The sequence below is a fragment of the Equus caballus genome, chromosome 9, assembly GCF_041296265.1.
Source record: "Equus caballus isolate H_3958 breed thoroughbred chromosome 9, TB-T2T, whole genome shotgun sequence".
In the NCBI taxonomy this organism is placed as follows: domain Eukaryota; kingdom Metazoa; phylum Chordata; class Mammalia; order Perissodactyla; family Equidae; genus Equus; species Equus caballus.
In genome coordinates this window covers 67,770,737-67,787,605 of record NC_091692.1, presented here as the reverse complement: position 1 = coordinate 67,787,605, position 16,869 = coordinate 67,770,737, and the positions used below count along the sequence as shown (strand labels likewise).

General features: G+C 39.6%; 1 protein-coding gene across 4 annotated transcripts in view; it reads left to right on the top strand.

The window, feature by feature from the left end:
• The window catches only part of RSPO2 (R-spondin 2), a 148,540-nt gene that overhangs the window by 22,394 nt on the left and 109,277 nt on the right, over window positions 1-16,869 (top strand). The window contains exon 1 of one of the 4 annotated variants that reach the window (XM_070221272.1): window positions 14,193-14,285. The exons of the other annotated variants lie outside the window; for them this stretch is intronic. The gene's annotated coding sequence lies outside the window, so the exon portion shown is untranslated. Of the gene's footprint in view, window positions 1-14,192; window positions 14,286-16,869 lie in introns of those variants that run through there. 4 annotated transcript variants of the gene reach the window in all.

The window sequence follows — 16,869 nt, the reverse complement described above, 5'->3', positions numbered from 1 at the left end:
CCAAAGAAGATACTTGAAGAAACAAACTTAAATTTACTTAATCTTGGTTGTGCATGTGATTTTTAAAATAACCATTTTATTAAGAGATAATTGATATGTAAAACGCTGTACATATTTAATGTACACAATTCGATGAGTTTTGGAATAAGTAGACATCTGTGCAACCATCCCCACCATCAAGGACATAGACATATCCATCACCTCCCAAAGTTTCCTCCCACCTTTGTTGTTGTTGTTTTATTTTGCGGTAAGAACACTTACATAAGATCTATCCTCTTAGCAAATCTTAAGTATACAATGCAGTATTATTAGCTATAGGCACTATGCTAGCTTGAGTAGGTTTCCAGAACTTATTTGTGTGTGATTTGAGTTCTTTGGTGATAGCTCAGTAGAAAATGCTGACTTAAAAGAGGCCAGAGTCCTGGGTTGGAATTCCTTCCGGATGGGCACCGGCTCTCACTGTGACATAGTCCTTGAGTTTTTCTGGGCCTCATGTTGATTGTTACCACCGCTTCTGTCTCTGAAGACTAATTCCCTGTCTGTCTTTCCTCTTCATTTACTGGAGTGATATTCAAATCTACTTTGGTCAACTGTTCCACTTGTCCTTTCAAAGTCACAGCCCTGTTGAGACCCAGACCTCTCTGCCCGACTCTCAAAACATTCATGCGTTTTCTCTATGCCTTGCTGTTTTTATTGACAAGGTTTTTAGGTAATAGGTAGTATTTATAAAAATTTCTTTTAAATCGTTTGACATCTGTTAGTACCCACACTTTCTGTACACTGCAAGAAGCAGCCAGTTCAAATAAAACCTTAAATTTTGTTGCAGCCTTTTTTTTCTGCTGATGGAGCCCCACAACCCCAAACCTTAACTGTGCTCGATTTGGAGTCTTAATTTTTCTCCCCTCCTCTGAACTGCCTCTGCAGCACTCAGTCTCAACTTGGTGGCTGCCAGTGACACACTGTCTAGATTATTGTATAGTAATAGGCATCCTGTTTTAATATTTAGATGAGCTTTTAAAAAAATCAACTCCCAGTTTTTATCCTCTCCCTTAACAATTCAATGAGTTTTCCTTTGCCAAATGTGGTGTTGGTGGGGTTGGGGTGCAGGGGGGCTGGAGGGGTGTTGCTCCTTGTGGAAGCCGTGCAGCCTTCTCCAGCGCTCACACACACCCTCACATGTGGCTTTGGTTTCATGGTGTAAGAAGGTCTTCTTGATTCATCTGTGGCATGTTGTCGTAGCCATCTCTGTAATTAATCTCCCAGGAAGAAATTGCAAGGTTCAGTCAGTAGAAGAGAACCCAGGAAAAAGCAGCCGAGCAGCATTTTTTCCCCCAGGTGATTCTTCTGTCCTCGAAGATGTAGGTAACATTTTTCTCCCAGATTTCATAGAAGGTGCTATCTGCCTCTTTTTTTTTTTTTCTTTTTTAAATGCAGAGGATGGTGAGATGGGAGCAGATTCTTTAGCCCAGCCAGGTCTCAGGTCCCGTTCAGTGTTGACCAGGTGGTGGCAGGAGTTTTCCCTGGAGACGTTCATTTATTCATGCTTGCAATTTATTTCTTGGGTTTGTTCATTTCAAATGGGATTATATTAATGCCACCTTGCCTTCTTTTGTTACATTTAAAAAGCATTTGTCACTTGTAATTTTTAAACTAGAAATAATCAGAAACATAAAAAAGATAGGGAGCCGGCCTGGTGGTGCAGTGGTTAAGTTCGCACGTTCCACTTCTCCGCAGCCTGGGGTTCGCCGGTTCAGATCCTGGGTGCGGACATGGCACCACCTGGCAAAAGCCATGCTGTGGTAGGCATCCCACGTATAAAGTAGAGGAAGATGGGCATGGATGTTAGCTCAGGGCCAGTCTTCCTCAGCAAAAAGAGGAGGATTGGCAGTAGTTAGCTCAGGGCTAATCTTCCTCAAAAAAAAAAAATTAAAAAGATAGGAAAATAAACATCCACATGCCCAGAGCCTAGAATAAAAAATTAACATTTTATAATACTTGCTTCATCAACCTATGTATCCATACTTTAGTTACTCATTTTTAATAGGTAAACAATGGTTACTTAGTATGGTCCTATGAAAGAAGTGACAAATTATCCAAAAGGATGAATTTTAGTCTTGTATAAACTTTTTAAAATGAAACATTATCATAATTAACTCATGTATACCTCAAGTTGAAAATCTTAGGAAAACTAACAATCCAGCACTTGAATACATAAAAGTAAGAAGCAATTTGTTTTCATTGGAAGGCTTTTTCTGGGCTGTGGAAATTCTATTTGAAAATGCCATAAATATAAAACAAATATATCCTGGAAAATCAAGTGGTTTGGAGGGTGCTGAAGATTTCCTGCTGTTGACTGACTGTAGTGGAAAAAGTAGAGCAGTGAGTTGTCTAGTGTGTTTTTTTTTCCCTGAGATTTTGGAATTATGCACAAGATAGAATTTTTTTTAAGTTTTGTAATTCCCAGCTTCAGGTAAAAAAAGAATGGAATGGAAACAGCTTTTTGTGCTCTTTCTAAGCGTCAGAGACTTAAGGGTACAGTGAAGCCTAAGCTATTCGTAACTAGAGATTGAGTCATTTTGCAAAGCTAAGATTCCAGCTAGATGAAAATGATTATTTTAAATGTTAGAACTTAGGGAAATTGATATAATTCTTTCTTAAATATATTTATTTTTGACTCCAGTAGATTTTCTATAACTTCACTGTTCTTTGTGACTTTATTTCTAATTTTAACTATCGAGTTATCGTGAAGCCTAATGACGGATGTAAATGTGAATAGACGTTGACAGGTTAGCTCCACTCCCCTTCCCAGTGGCCCTGGAATTTGCTTTTTAAAGTCCCTCAGGATCTTCTTTCTCATAAATTGGCATGGGGCATATAAAGAGAGGCAGGATGCTTAATGGATAGCATCTTAGGTCTATGTCTTAGGCAAGTTGCTCAACATTTCTTGGCCTCAGTTTTCCCATCTGTTAAATGGATGTTAATAGTACCTACCTCCTTAGGGTAATTGTAAGGATTAGATAGTGATACCTAAAAAGTGTTTAACATAGTACTTAGCACGTAGTAAGGACAAAAATATTTTAGCTGTCATTTAGCAAACACACCGAAGCAGATACCTTATATTTAGATATTTTCCTCTTTATAAAAAAGAATAAAGAGGGACTGGCCCCGTGGCCGAGTGGTTAAGTTCACGCGCTCCGCTGCAGGCGGCCCAGTGTTTCGTTGGTTCGAATCCTGGGCGCGGACATGGCACTGCTCATCAAGCCATGCTGAGGCAGCGTCCCACATGCCACAACTAGAAGGACCCACGACGAAGAATATACAACTATGTACTGGGGGGCTCTGAGGAGAAAAATGAAAAAAATAAAATCTTTAAAAAAAAGAATAAAGAAAAATCTCTATGGTGTCAATCCCTTAACTTGTCCCCTTACCTTGGGTGAGTATATAAATACAGTGGACCACAGCCTTCCCCTTAAGTTGTGTCCACTTTCTTACTCACTAAGTTATTCACCGAGTGAGAAGCAGCACACTGTCCAGCACCATTTCAAGAATTTTCCTGAGGTGTTTTGAGCAGCATATATGGTGAAATGTGCAAATTTTTCGTTAGCAGAAGATAGCACTTCTGCTGACATGAGGTCACAAATTCCCCAAAGTTCCCCTTAATGTACTTGGCGTGGCCTTTGACATAAGCAGCATTAAAGACTGTAATTTAAATATTTATAAAAAGATCGAAAGCTTTGAATAGTGTTGTCTGGTACATGAATAAATTTCACGTTTATTAATAATATTTCATGTCCTGGATAATGCGCATAGGTTATACTAAGTAACACTGAAGGGCAGGAGGGTGTTACAAATATTCCCAGTTGCTAGCCCTGCTTCTATAGGGTGACCACTGGTGCAGAAGTGGCTTTCTAGCTGCTGAATCCTGCTGACACTCATGCCTCCAGGTGCTACTTTCTGATCCTAACTCGTGCGGCTTCCAGGCTCCATATTTGCTATTTCCCCTTTTCCTCTTCTCCTTTTACCTTTCTTGACTTTTTTTCCTCTCCAGACATTTGGAAAAAACTGTTATCCTTGCAAATGATACTTTTTTCAATTATGTCTGCTGACAGGGTAAAAACTTAGTGTTTTGTCTGCACATCCAAATGGTTTATTTCTAGAAAGCGTATAGTGTGAATTGCCCTTGACACTTGTATTGGGAGAGGAAACTCATAGGGTGAATATTTAAATTCTTGTCCATTTCATGTATAATTTGGCAGAGTTGCGTCACTGCACTGGGCCAGGCTTCAGTTAGGGACTGGGAGCATGCACTGTTTCAGACCATTGGTGCGGCCGTGCAGTGAGTAGAGTAGGGTTTTGCAAATGATGCATTTGTCTCAAGGTGCCAATTTTAACCCAAGGGAAAAGTTTGTATGGCCAGATATGATATAAGATTGTTCCTTCCCTAAACTAATGTTTTAAAAAAATGACCAATGGTTATTTTCATTGCTAGTCTTAGTGCTCTTTATTTTTCCTCTATATATCATATCATATTCACATCTTAATGGTTTTGTCTACCACTGAATAGACAATCTTCTTCTTTTCTAATCTTTTGAATAGTCTAAAAGAAGTACTTGTTAAATGTTTCATGGTGTGTGTGGTGTGTGAGAAAAATCTATAATTGTTCTTGATTTGGACCTTTCACAAGGCAATCAAACCCCAGATATTATAATCCAAGATAAATGATAGCACATTTTATCTTTGCATTTGTGAAATCTTATTATACTGTTCTGCAAATGTATAAACGTTTGCTTTTCATAAGGCCCTAGGCCTAAATTATGGCTGTTCATTAACAAATGGTTTCCATACCCTGTGAAACGCACGTGGGTGAGCCTTCTTCAGGCAGCTGCTGCCATCATTTGTGCTGTCTGGAATAGGGGTCATTAACATTGAGCCTTACCTGTCTTGGATTTTCCCCCTCCAAGAGAAGAGGTGTTTCGTGTTTTGTTGAATATTTATCTGAATCTGAGATACAGGGATTCTTCAGTTGGTGGAGATGGCAATAAAGATGGCAGGGTAAGAAGGAGAGGTTTAAAGTGTAGCTGTGTTTTATATTACACAGTTTAATTCCAACCATGTATACGTAGCCTGGAGTGCCGACTCGATGGCTGTCTGAATGGAGTAAGCAGTTAGCAAATTGTTCACATGTTTTCCCTTGCAACTCACTTAGGTAGATGCAGGGAAAAGTCTTTTACTGTTTAAGATGTATACATTAGTGTAACAGATACAGACAAGATGGCTATCTTCTAACGGCTAGAAAAGGTGAATGTAATTCAGCTAAGCTTGTGTTGCAGCTACATGTAGAACAGACATTTCTCCCCCCTCCTCAATGCTCCCTCCTACTCAAAAAAGTTTTAATATTTGTGAGTTTTGGTATTTGTGAATAGTGAATGAAACATACTTCTTACAGTCTTGAATGTATCATGTTATATAATAAAGGGAGAAAGAATTAATGTTCTGAGAGAGTTTGGATTTCCAACTCAGGCATCTAATGCACGGGCTTTGTCGTGAAGAGAGAAACTTCTGTGTTAGAAATTAAGTTTACCTTCTAATAGCTTTTTGAGGAATTAGAAGCATAGATATTAATATTACTTCTTGACCTGTAAAATCAGAGCATATTCATAGCTTTCTTTCTGGATCACAGAATTACTGGCATTTTCTCTCTGTTTGTAAGCCCACTTTAGAATTGTGGCATAATCACTGGGACATATCAGCTCTTCACAGGACATGGATTCATTGAGCAGAGGTCTCTTGAATTCCTGCTGGGTGTCAGGCATTGTGCCAGAAGTGATCGTCATTTATAAAACAGTGAAACATTGCTTTTGTACTAAAATTTTTAGTGAAATACTGAACATTTTTTCTCTAAAGTTGCTATTGTTAACAATTCAAATGTAATTCTAGTCCTGTCATGTCCCTTAGGATTTCTGGTTATTAAAACAATGTTTTGTACAAGTGGTCCTTTCATTTCGCTTTTCTCTGGAGTGTTCTTGCCCCTCAGAGACTCCTTTCCTCGTTCCTGCCTGGACAGCCCTGACCAGGCTGCACGGCTTTCGCATTCCTTGGCTTCTTGACTGGCTATCACAATTATAAAGTTCAGCCAAGTTGTCATGGGTATCTCTTTAATTTTCTTTCAAATTAAATGTGGAATGAGAGAATGCTGGCATGCTTCAGGGCGAGAGGTGCTAAGACTATCTTTTGGTGTTTTTCCAAGATACTGCTTTTTTCCAAAGTATAGTAGTAAAAAGTATAACCACATTAAAATAACTATTCTCCTGTAGCAATTTAGCAAAAAGAGTAATATGTTTTAGACACAACTTTAGAAATAATTTGTTTTCCTTTGTTCCTCATTAGGAATGAAATATCACTTCTTATCTGGCACCATTAGAGAAACAAAGCAGCTGAAACAGCATCTTTACCTTTCCAGAGCGAGAGAAACCCAGTGGGTGTCCTCCTATGGGAAGGCCCCGGCTTTCTGCTACACCTCCTGCCCATATCTCTCTCTAAGGCTTAGGCAAGGAGGATTTTAAAGCACAGAATTTTCAAGTGGCGAAGCGTTAGCATTACATGTAAAGAGAGCAAGCATTTTAGTCAAAGCAAATCACATTACAAATTGAGTACACTTACCCTTAAGGTTTAAAAGCCCCATTTATCAAGGCACTTGCTGTTATACAGTTGTTCTTATCTTTCTCTCTCCCTCACCCACAGGTTGCCTTCACTTTTCACAGCCTCTATCTGAGAGTATTCGATGCCTCCTCCCTTCTAGTAAAAATAGCTATCAATTATTTTTGGTGTTTATTGTATACTTGGTGTGTTTCAGCCTTGTGCTTTGTAAGTATTCATTATTTCATTTAGTCCTTGCAACAGCCATATGTAGTTGGAAATTGGAAGCTTATAGGCAAGGAGTTTAAGGGAGCAAAGAGGTGAGGCGAGAAGCTCTTACAGCTAGCATGTGATGGAATCAGGATCCAAAGTTGGGCTTGACTCCAAACAAAGCCTTTGATCCCCAATTTCCCAGTTTTGTGCTGCCTCCCAGTCTGCCAGTTTCATGTTCCTTCATCTTTTACCTATCACTGTTGCCCTAGATGCAAAGCTTATCCTGCCCCTACTGCTAGTCTAGTAATCATCTTTAAGAACTCAGCTCCTTGCTTCCCCACGCTCCCCACTTTGGCGCTTAGGTTCCTAGGTGTCAGGAGAAAGCTATGTTAATAACAAAGTTGCTTCCATATGATTGCTTCTTCCGTCTTTTTGCCATTCATTAACTCAACATTTAATGAGCACTAATATTGAGCTGTAATGAAATCTGGATTGCAGGCCATGCTGCCTCTTTTCTGGAATCTTCCTCTCATGGAGACCTCTTCCTCTCATTTCTCCAGATTTCCTTGGAAAAGGAAGGACTGCGTCTCATTTCTCTGTGCCCCATCGTAGCCATTATTTCTCGCCGCTGTTAAACAGTCTGCTTCTTCGTAGTGAACTACCTTCCTTTCTGCTGCCTCCTCACATAATCACCTCACCGTGCAGACATTCAGGGTCTTCCTTCACCATCCTCCGTTAGCTTCGCGCTTGGGTCATGGGGTTCCTCCAAATCCTATTGGAGAACCAATAGGTACCATGTTGGTGACCCATGAAAGCTTGTCTTTGATCTCGTTTTCTCCTCAATTACCTGTAGAAGTGACTTTATCTTGAGACCTTTCTAATTCCAAGTTCTCAAATTTGTATTTTATTCTCTTGAATACAATTTGTATGGCTCAACCTTTCCTTACTATCACTTAATTGGTCTTGTTCTTTGACTTTTTTCTAACCACAGGTCCTTTAAAGCTTTTTTTTGACAGCATATTGATAGACTCAGGATTCTGATTGGACACACGGTCATTGTCTTAGTCCATTTGAGCTGCTCTAATGGAGTATCATTGACTGGCTAGCTTATAAACAAAAGAAATTGATTTCTCATAGTTCTAGAAGCTGAAAGTCTGAGACCTGGGTGATAGCATGGCCAAGTTCTGGTGAAGACCCTCTTCCATGTTGTAGATGGCTGTTTTCTGGTTGTATCCTCATGCGGTGGGAACAGGGCAAGCTCCCTCTCTAGCCTCCTCTTATAAGGACACCAATCCTATTTGTGAGGGCCCTACCCTCATGACCTAATTACCTTCCAAAGGCCCCACCTCCAAATACCATCCACTGGAATTAGAGTTTCAACATATGAATTTGGGAGACACATATGTTCAGTCCTTAACCATCATCTGCCAGGTTGCCATCTTTTTTATCCTAATGCTTTCGCCTCTGACCTTATGTGATGCTAATCTTATGCTGCTAAGGGGTATGTGGTGTGCTCTTTGCCCAGAAGTGGGATTCACTACTCCATGAAAACCATTTTCATCATTGTTTGGGATGCCTTATTGCATTCCGCCCACAGTAACTCTTCCAAATGTTTTTCTGCAATCTTGGTCTTTGTTCAGTGCTGTCTCTTATCACTCAGATAATAACTTTGCCACTTAATTTACTGAGAAAATCAAGGCTATTCACTAAGAACTCACTAATCTTTTCTTCTCTCGTTCTCACCACATTGTACTTTCCTGTTACCATATCTTCTTAAAAACTTTTAGTCACTTTTTCTTTTTAAAGGAATGCTTTTTTTTTTTTTTGGTGGGGGAGCTTGGCTCTGAGCTAACATCTGTTGCTAATCTTCCTCCCCCCTTTTTTTTCTCCCCAAAGCCCCAATACATAGCTGTATATCCTAGTCATAAGTCCTAGTTTTATGTGGGATGCTGCCACAGCATGGCTTGATGAGCAGTGTGTAGGTCCACGCCCAGGATCTGAACCTGTGAACCCAGGGCCACTGACGTGGAGCGCACGAACTTAACCACTATGCTACTGGGCCGTTCCTGTCACTCATTCTATTAAATTTATTTTTCCTCCTATTTCAGATGGAGTGGAGCCTGTTGCTTCTACTTCTACTTTTGGTCTCATCTCCTTTCCTGGGCTTCACTCAGTTATGATCTCTTCCATTTGGATTTTCCATTTCTCACTCCTTGGTTCCGTCCCCTTTTACTTTCAAAAGGCCTTAGGTATCCTCAATATTATATGTAAGATAAAAATATCTTTTGGCTCTGCAACCCTTAAAATGTACTGTTTTTGCTCTTGCAATTCCTTTCATTGTTCAACTTCTTGGAAAAAAAATCATTTTCAATCCGCAGAAGACTCTCCTTTCTTGCCACGCATTCATTCTTTAACTTCTTCTAAAATGTTTCAAGGAAACGAAACTGATTTCAGTTCATGCTGTGGGACTCTCCTCCTAAATTGTTTGATGACTTTAAAATCTCTCTGTAGGCAATCCCTGTGTTTTCGTTTGCATGCTGGAGAGCTCCATTTTCGTGGCCAGCTTAGCCTGTCCTGAAAGTGAATTCTCTGTACACTTTTCCCAGCCAAAATGAAACAAATGAACCCACAACTCCACACTGCCATCTTGCTCATCATTGACTTTGCTGTTGATTTTAGTGATACCTCAGTTCTTTTCCCCTGGTTGGAAATTTTGACCACATCTTCAAATATCCTCTCCCCACACTCTATCTGGTATCAACACTTGTTCATTTTGGGTTCGTAATGAATCAAATCCATTCTTTGTCAGATTCCTCTTGCCAATGCTCTGGCCACGTGGAATATTTCAGTTGTGATTATTGCAAAAGTCTCTTAACTGATTTCCCTCTCTGTTCATTGCCCTTCTCCCTCCGTTAGTTTGACACATCAAACCAGATGAGTCTTCCTATTGTACTCTTTGGTCAAGTCATTCTGCTCAGGTTTTAAGCACTTCTCAGTGCCTGGAGGGCTAGTTTTCTTCCTCAGTGTGATATTTCATATTCCGTTTGGTCTGGACCCCACCTACCTTTTCAGCCCTCTTCCAAGACCATCAAGCATCTACTCTGCACTAGCTCAACTGCAGCACTTACTTTTCCCATGCATTTGCTCACATGTGTTTTGTTTTTGTCTACAATGCCTTTGCTTCCCTTTACATTCCTTCTGTTTGAGGTCTAGTCCATAAGACCCAGTTCAGATACCTTCAGTGATCACCACAGTTGGCATGTTAAAAGTGACTTAAAGCAGGAAATTTCAATATGTATATTTACGACATTTAGCTTGCCTGTTCTTGTGGGTGTTCTAATGCCTGTTGATACAGCCTTTTTTTTTCTCTTATTAAGATTGGCACCTGAGCTAACAACTGTTGCCAATCTTTTTTTTTTTTTCTGCTTTTTCTCCCCAAATCCCTGCAGTACATAGTTGTATATTTTTAGTTGTGGATCCTTCCGTTTGTGGCATGTGGGATGCCACCTCAGCATGGCCTGATGAGCAGTGCCATGTCAGTGCCCAGGATCTGAACCAGCGAAACCCTGGGCCGCCACAGCGGAGTGCGTGAACTTAACCACTTAGCCACGGGGCCAGCCCCGATACAGCCCTTTGATTGGATGCTTTTCAAGGGCTTCAATCATGTCTTCAAGTTTCCTATTCCTCAGAGCCTTCTAGCAACAGGTGCTCAGTGTTAGTTTCTTGATTAATCCCTTGTTTATGCTACTTATTGTTTGGCCAGCAGTGAGAAAGGGTAAATGTGCTTGGCAGCTCCATAGTCCCTGGGGTTCTCTTCAGGTTGATGGGAGGGGAGAGGCGCTGGGCCCACCCATTGTGGAGGCTGGATAGATGAGCTCATACCTCATCAGTACCCAGCTATTTTTTTTCCCTTTTGAAAGGAATCTTATGATCAACCGTCTTTCAAACATTTATTTTATTTTTTTGCTTTTAAATACAAAGGAAAACACACTTAACTAATTCTTTTGTTCTAAGCTCTAAAGCCAGACAGCCTGGGTTTGAATCCTGGCTTTGTCACTTAGTAGCTGAATGATCTTGGGCAAGATGCATAAACTCTCTGTTTCACTTTCATTCTCTTTATAATCAGGTTAATAGTAATACCTCATAAGATTTTTAGAAATATTAAAAAAGTTAATACATGTAAAGCATATTAAGCAGTATGGCATATAGTGCATTCTCAAATGATAGCAATTAACATTACTATTATCAAGCAATGAGAAAGGCCAGCCCCAGTGGTTTAGTGGTTAAGATTCGGCATTCTCACTGCCTTGGCTAAGTTTGTTTCCTGGTCAGGGCATCCTACCACTGGTCCACTGGTTGTCATACTGTGATGGCTACATGTTGCTGTGAGGCTGAAAGCTATGCCACCAGTATATCAAATACCAGCAGGGTCACCCATGGTGGACAGGTTTCAGCAGAGGTTCCAGACTAAGATAGACTAGCAAGAAAGACCTGGCCACCCATTTCTGACAACAATTGACTATGAAAACCCTATGAAGAGCAGAGCATTGTCTAGTAGAGCACTGGAAGATGAGAGCATGGGACAAAAAGACTGGGTAGGGTTCTGTTCTATGGACGCAGGGTCATAGGAGTCGGAATCAACTCAGCGACACTGACAACAAAAGCAATGAGGATTGCTGCAAGAAAAAGGGGAGACATTAGAACTTGTTTCTAATTTACTTGCCAGATTATTGAAGTGCTATGATTTTAATACATGAGGACAAGAACCATTAGGATCTAGAAACTCTTAAATATGGAGCATACTGAAAGAGAGAAAAAATGGAAACGTCAGGGAAAGTTAAGGAGTCTAGCTTCCTATTTGTTTTGTTGTCATATACACCAAGGGAATGAGCAACTGACTTAAGCCATTCAAGAATTTGGATGATTACTTATTTATTTGGTTCCTAGTAGACACTGAGCAAAGCATTTATCAAATACTTCCTGATGCTGGTAATATGAAGATGAATAACTCGTGGTCTTTGTTTTGAGGGTGCTCAAATTCATACGATAAGCTGGAAAACAAATAACTACAACCCAGTGTTGAAAAGCACTATCCACACACAGGTACGTGCAATGTGCCACAGGCTCCTCTGCCTGGGAGGTGGGTGAGGTCTGGACAGGGGAGAGTGTCATAGGAGCTGAATCTTGAAAGATAGTCACACTTTTACAGAGGGGACAGCACATCTTTTGCTAGAGATTTTAGCACATTTTAATAATGTGAGGTGGGTTGTTTTGTTTTCTTTACTAAGATCTGTGAGGACAGCAAAGCACCAGTGGTAGTTTACTTGGTATGAAGGGAATGCTAATTGTACTTTTTTTTTTTAATAAAATAGTTTGGATTTTAATACAAATTCTTTTTTAAAACTTGCTTTTTTAATACTCGGAGGACAGTATGCATTTATTCACAGGATGCCTTTGTGTCTCTATCTTTGTAATATGTTTAACAAAATCAGGAAAAATGTTTACATTAGCCAGTACACGGATAGACTTTGCCTGTGGTTCCTAAACCTGATAATGGTGGGAATAACCTGGGGAGCATTTAATGGTGTGGAAGCCTGGGCCCCAATCCAGATAAACTGAAACAGACTCTCTGAGGGGCAGCTCAGGCTCTGTGTCCAGGAATCACAGATGTTTAAGAACTGCAGGAGAAACCACTGCTCTCTGTAAGCTTGTGCTGTTAACATGGACTCTACCAGTTGTATTTGTGATAAAAATTCATGCTCAAAAGCAGGATGAAACACAGTAAGAAAACACAAAGTGAATTGGAACTCAATAGGAACTATCACCAAATCTTTCAGTTCTACTTGTCTGCTATCTACTTGCCCTAAGAAGCAGCTACAAGGGGCAATAATTTGAAGATAACGATATAATTTGGAGAAGACATTTAGATTTCTCAAGTTCTATTGCTGCTGCTAGATACTCAGGTAATCATCCAGTCTTTTGTCTCCATTATATTGTTTTCTTGGAAAAGGATCCAATCTTCTTGTTCCCAACTCATTTTCTCTTCTGACCAAGGAATGGTCAAAACTTGGAAGGTGTGTTTACCTGGAGGGAGTTTTCAATAGGTTTCAATTATTTAACATAAAACACATCTGTATTATGGTGAGGAGTAAAAGCAAAACAACGCTTGGGGGAAATAGTTGGTAATTTCAGTCACAACATGAAGTGAAACTTAGCTTCTGTGTAGGGGTCTGCTTCATCATGTGAAGTTATGACAAGATTGTGAAGTGTTCTGTGGACACATGCACATCTCTTCTAGACCTTGTGTTTATAACACTTCCCAGTCTGATTTTCACATAGCTTTAGCCATAGCATGGTCACAGCAAGTCTTCATTTGCTTGGATGCTTCTGTGGCCCCAACCCCTTCTTGGCTGGGTCTCTGCAGTCATTATTCTGAGACCTATGTAAAGGGGGAAAAAGTAGACGTTAAGAACTTTTTTATTATGAACGTTTTCAATCACACCACAAATAGAGGATATCCCTTTAGATCACTTAGATTCAACATTTATTAAGAATATATACATTCCATATATGCTTCCTCTGTCCTTTTTTTGTCCTTGCTAAAGTATTTTAAAGCAAATCTCAGATATCATGTATTTTACCTTAGCATACGTCATTATTTGACTATAAAATGAGGTTCTTTTATAACCACAATGCCATTACCACACTTAACAAAATTTACAATAATTCCTTAGCACCATTTAATACCTGCCACAACCAAATTTCTCAGATTGTCTCAAATATGGCTTGTTATAGTTTTATTTGAATTGGGATCTTAATTTGGGGAAAGGACATTTTTAAGGGTGATACTAAAGACACACTTAAAGAACGCTTTATTCCTGATGTAATTAGAACAAGTTGGGGAAAACCCAGAGCCTCGTGGGATTTCTTAAGTATTTTGTGGAAGGAGCTAATACTTTCTCAATTTTCTGTCCTTAAGGAGCACTATGATCTATCCCCTGAGAATGAGCGATCCGATGCACTTTTTAAACAATGCAAACCACAGTTTCTGGTTTAATGAGAGATTACTTTTCACACTGCATTCCATGTCAATGCAGATACAGTGATTTCATGTTCTAAAGTTAGTCCTGCAATTACTGTTTTGATTGCTCTTAGAAAAATGCACACAAAGAATACAGTGACTCAGCGAAGGGTGTTGCCACGGGGTTGTAGTTTTTAGCTTTCCAAACATGATGGAATTGCATGAAGAATGGACAATTTGGTGTCGCATTTTGCTGCTTCCAATGCCTTTCTTTCGACACACTACTGCCAGCACTAAGTGCACCTAGCTTCCTTTCCTTCATTTTATTTTATTGTTTTAGAGATTAACGAGGGTCTAGGAAGCAGAGTGTACGGGTGAATTATAAAACTCCATAGCAAGAGCTGCTGCTTAATAGGTAAGCTATCCATTCCTTTGTGATTACGAAGGTTCATAAGGCTATATTTAAAGAGAATAATCCAGAAGGTCCAAAGAGATCTAATTTTGAATATAAATAGGTGTTCATGTGGCACCTCAGTCCATGAGGTAATTGAATGTTTTTATTGCAAACACTTGAAAGGACACTCTGAGTTGAATAAGACATGGCATCTGCCTTTGAGGCACGCCTGTCTTCGGGGGGTGGGTGTGGGAGGTGGGTGTGGGGCATCTGGAAGATAAGTGATTTGGAGGGGTGGATGCTGGAATCAAGGAGGCCACCTAGAATTCTAGCACAGGTTTCTAGCAACTGGACTAGGGTCCTAGGAGTGGGCTATGAGAGGTGCTAGAAAGGTTTGGAAGTATCCTCTCAACTTGGTGACTTACTGAATCTGGCGAATGAAAGGAATGTGGTGACTAAGAATTTGTGCCGAAGTACACAAAAAAGATACTTATGTTTTTGAAAAGAAACATGAAAATTGCTAGGGAGAGTTTGATTTTTTTTTTTTAATTTCAGTAATCGCACTTTGAAATCATAGGCAGCCAAGGTGTTTACTAAATATCTAGGATATGTGGCCAGGACACAGGATAGAAATGGGAGCTATTGAGTTGAAAGATAAATAAAGCCACTTATTCGTCTATATAAACTATATATAACCCTCCTATACTAGAAACTGTATTAAGGTGCCAGTGATAAAAGTTTAAGAGTGTTTGCCCTCAAGGAGTTCATCATTTAGTGGGAATGAAGATGAAGGAGTAGCTTCTCAGAGGGGCGGACCATAGTGTGAACTGTGTATGTTATTAGATGTTGATGATTTGGATTGAATTTGGTAAAACAGATTTTTGTTTTTCTGTAACTTCCTCTCCTCTTCTTTCCTTTCCTTTTGTATTTTTATTTTCCTTTTTAAGAAAAGTCTTAATTTTAGGATAACGACAAGAGCATCCAAGGAGTCTTACTGAAGTTGTTGAGTTGAAGAGGCAGTACTGGGGTCAAAACTTGTATTTGCTCTATATGCCTGTGATCCAGTCATAGTTCCTGGGTGAAGGCAACAATCTATTGTATATTGGTGTATGGAGTGACAACCTCCCCATTGTCCCCTCCCCCATCTCTGTCAATCTAAGCCACCGTCGTAGCTGCTGGGCCAACTGTGTTATGAGCGAGGTGTGGGCCACCAATCCTATTTCATTCCATCACCTTTCTTTTCTGCTTGCACCATAGATGAGGGAAGCTAGTTGCTATCTCCAAAAGATTGCAGATAATTTTAGCAGTTTGATGGATCTCGTAGTTCAGGGTGACTTTTTTTTTCCCTCTTCAACTTACAGAGAGAGAAAGGGGGAGGAGGGAGAGAGAACTGAAACGAAGTCTACTAACCAAAGCTTCAATCTTTAGCTTTCTCAGTGTCAGTGAATATTGTTTTTACAGTTTCCTTCATGGTTGGTCTTGAATTTTCAATAAAAAAATTATAGTCTTCTGTTGTTCTTATTTTATGTCATTTCTTATTCTCACCCAGGTGGCAATACTTGTATTTCTTTTGTTCTGAAAGGGCTTTTGCAAATATAAAAGATTTGGTTTCTTCTTTCAAAATGGATTGACAATCTACTCTCTGTATTTTTCAAAGTGCTTGGGATGCATAGTGTTTTTAATAATCAGTAATAAACATGACAATTTATTATTTTTAAAGTTGGTAGCATAATAAGGCCATTTAGTTACACCACAAGAAAGGAAAACTTATAATGGACTCCATCTGTTTACTCTTACAACTTCCTGAGTCAAGTTTTCTGCACCGTGTAATGGTGAGCCATTAGTGATGCAAGATCTTTGGGATCTTTTAAATACCTCTTTACAGCCATTATTTGAAGACAGATTAACCTGGTGGTAGGTTCAAGTCTGTAACACCATAATTTATAAATAGACTGGGTCAAGTTATGCTTGTTCCAGTTTGAAAATGTAACTTAGATGCATATCCTGTGAGATATAAGAATGATTTAACAATGGAATTGTTTGAGCCTGAAAGTAAGTGGGAGATACTAATTCTCTCTCTGGTAGCATAAAAAGTCATCTTGATCTTTAACGAGTATTGACACAGGAGTATAATCATCAGAAAAATGCTTGCCAATTCTTCAGGGACCCTATGCAGTGGTTTCAAAGAATGTTAGATACACTTGATGAAATATGTATCCCATTATTATACTATATCTTCAGAAGGAGGAAAACTAAATAGTTGACAGAAATGTAAAAAACCAACCATTTTATAACCAGGAATGGCTTTCCTTGTAACTTCTTAAAAACATAACTGGTCTTCCTCAGAGTTCTTTCTGACTTGCCTCAACTGGCTGGATTTTGGAGCCCCTCCTTTGGATTCCCATAGCGTTTACCATAATGTGTTGGTTTTATTTTCATATGTATCCTAAATGAGTAGGGCATATTTAAGCCAGCAGAGGAATGATTAAAGGATTGTGGGTTCTACTCCCAGTCAATTTCTCCAGTTATTTCTGGGCATCACATGCAGTCACCATACGGCATCCATCAGGGCTTTCCTCTTTTGCTTAGACAGCCAGTACTCGGT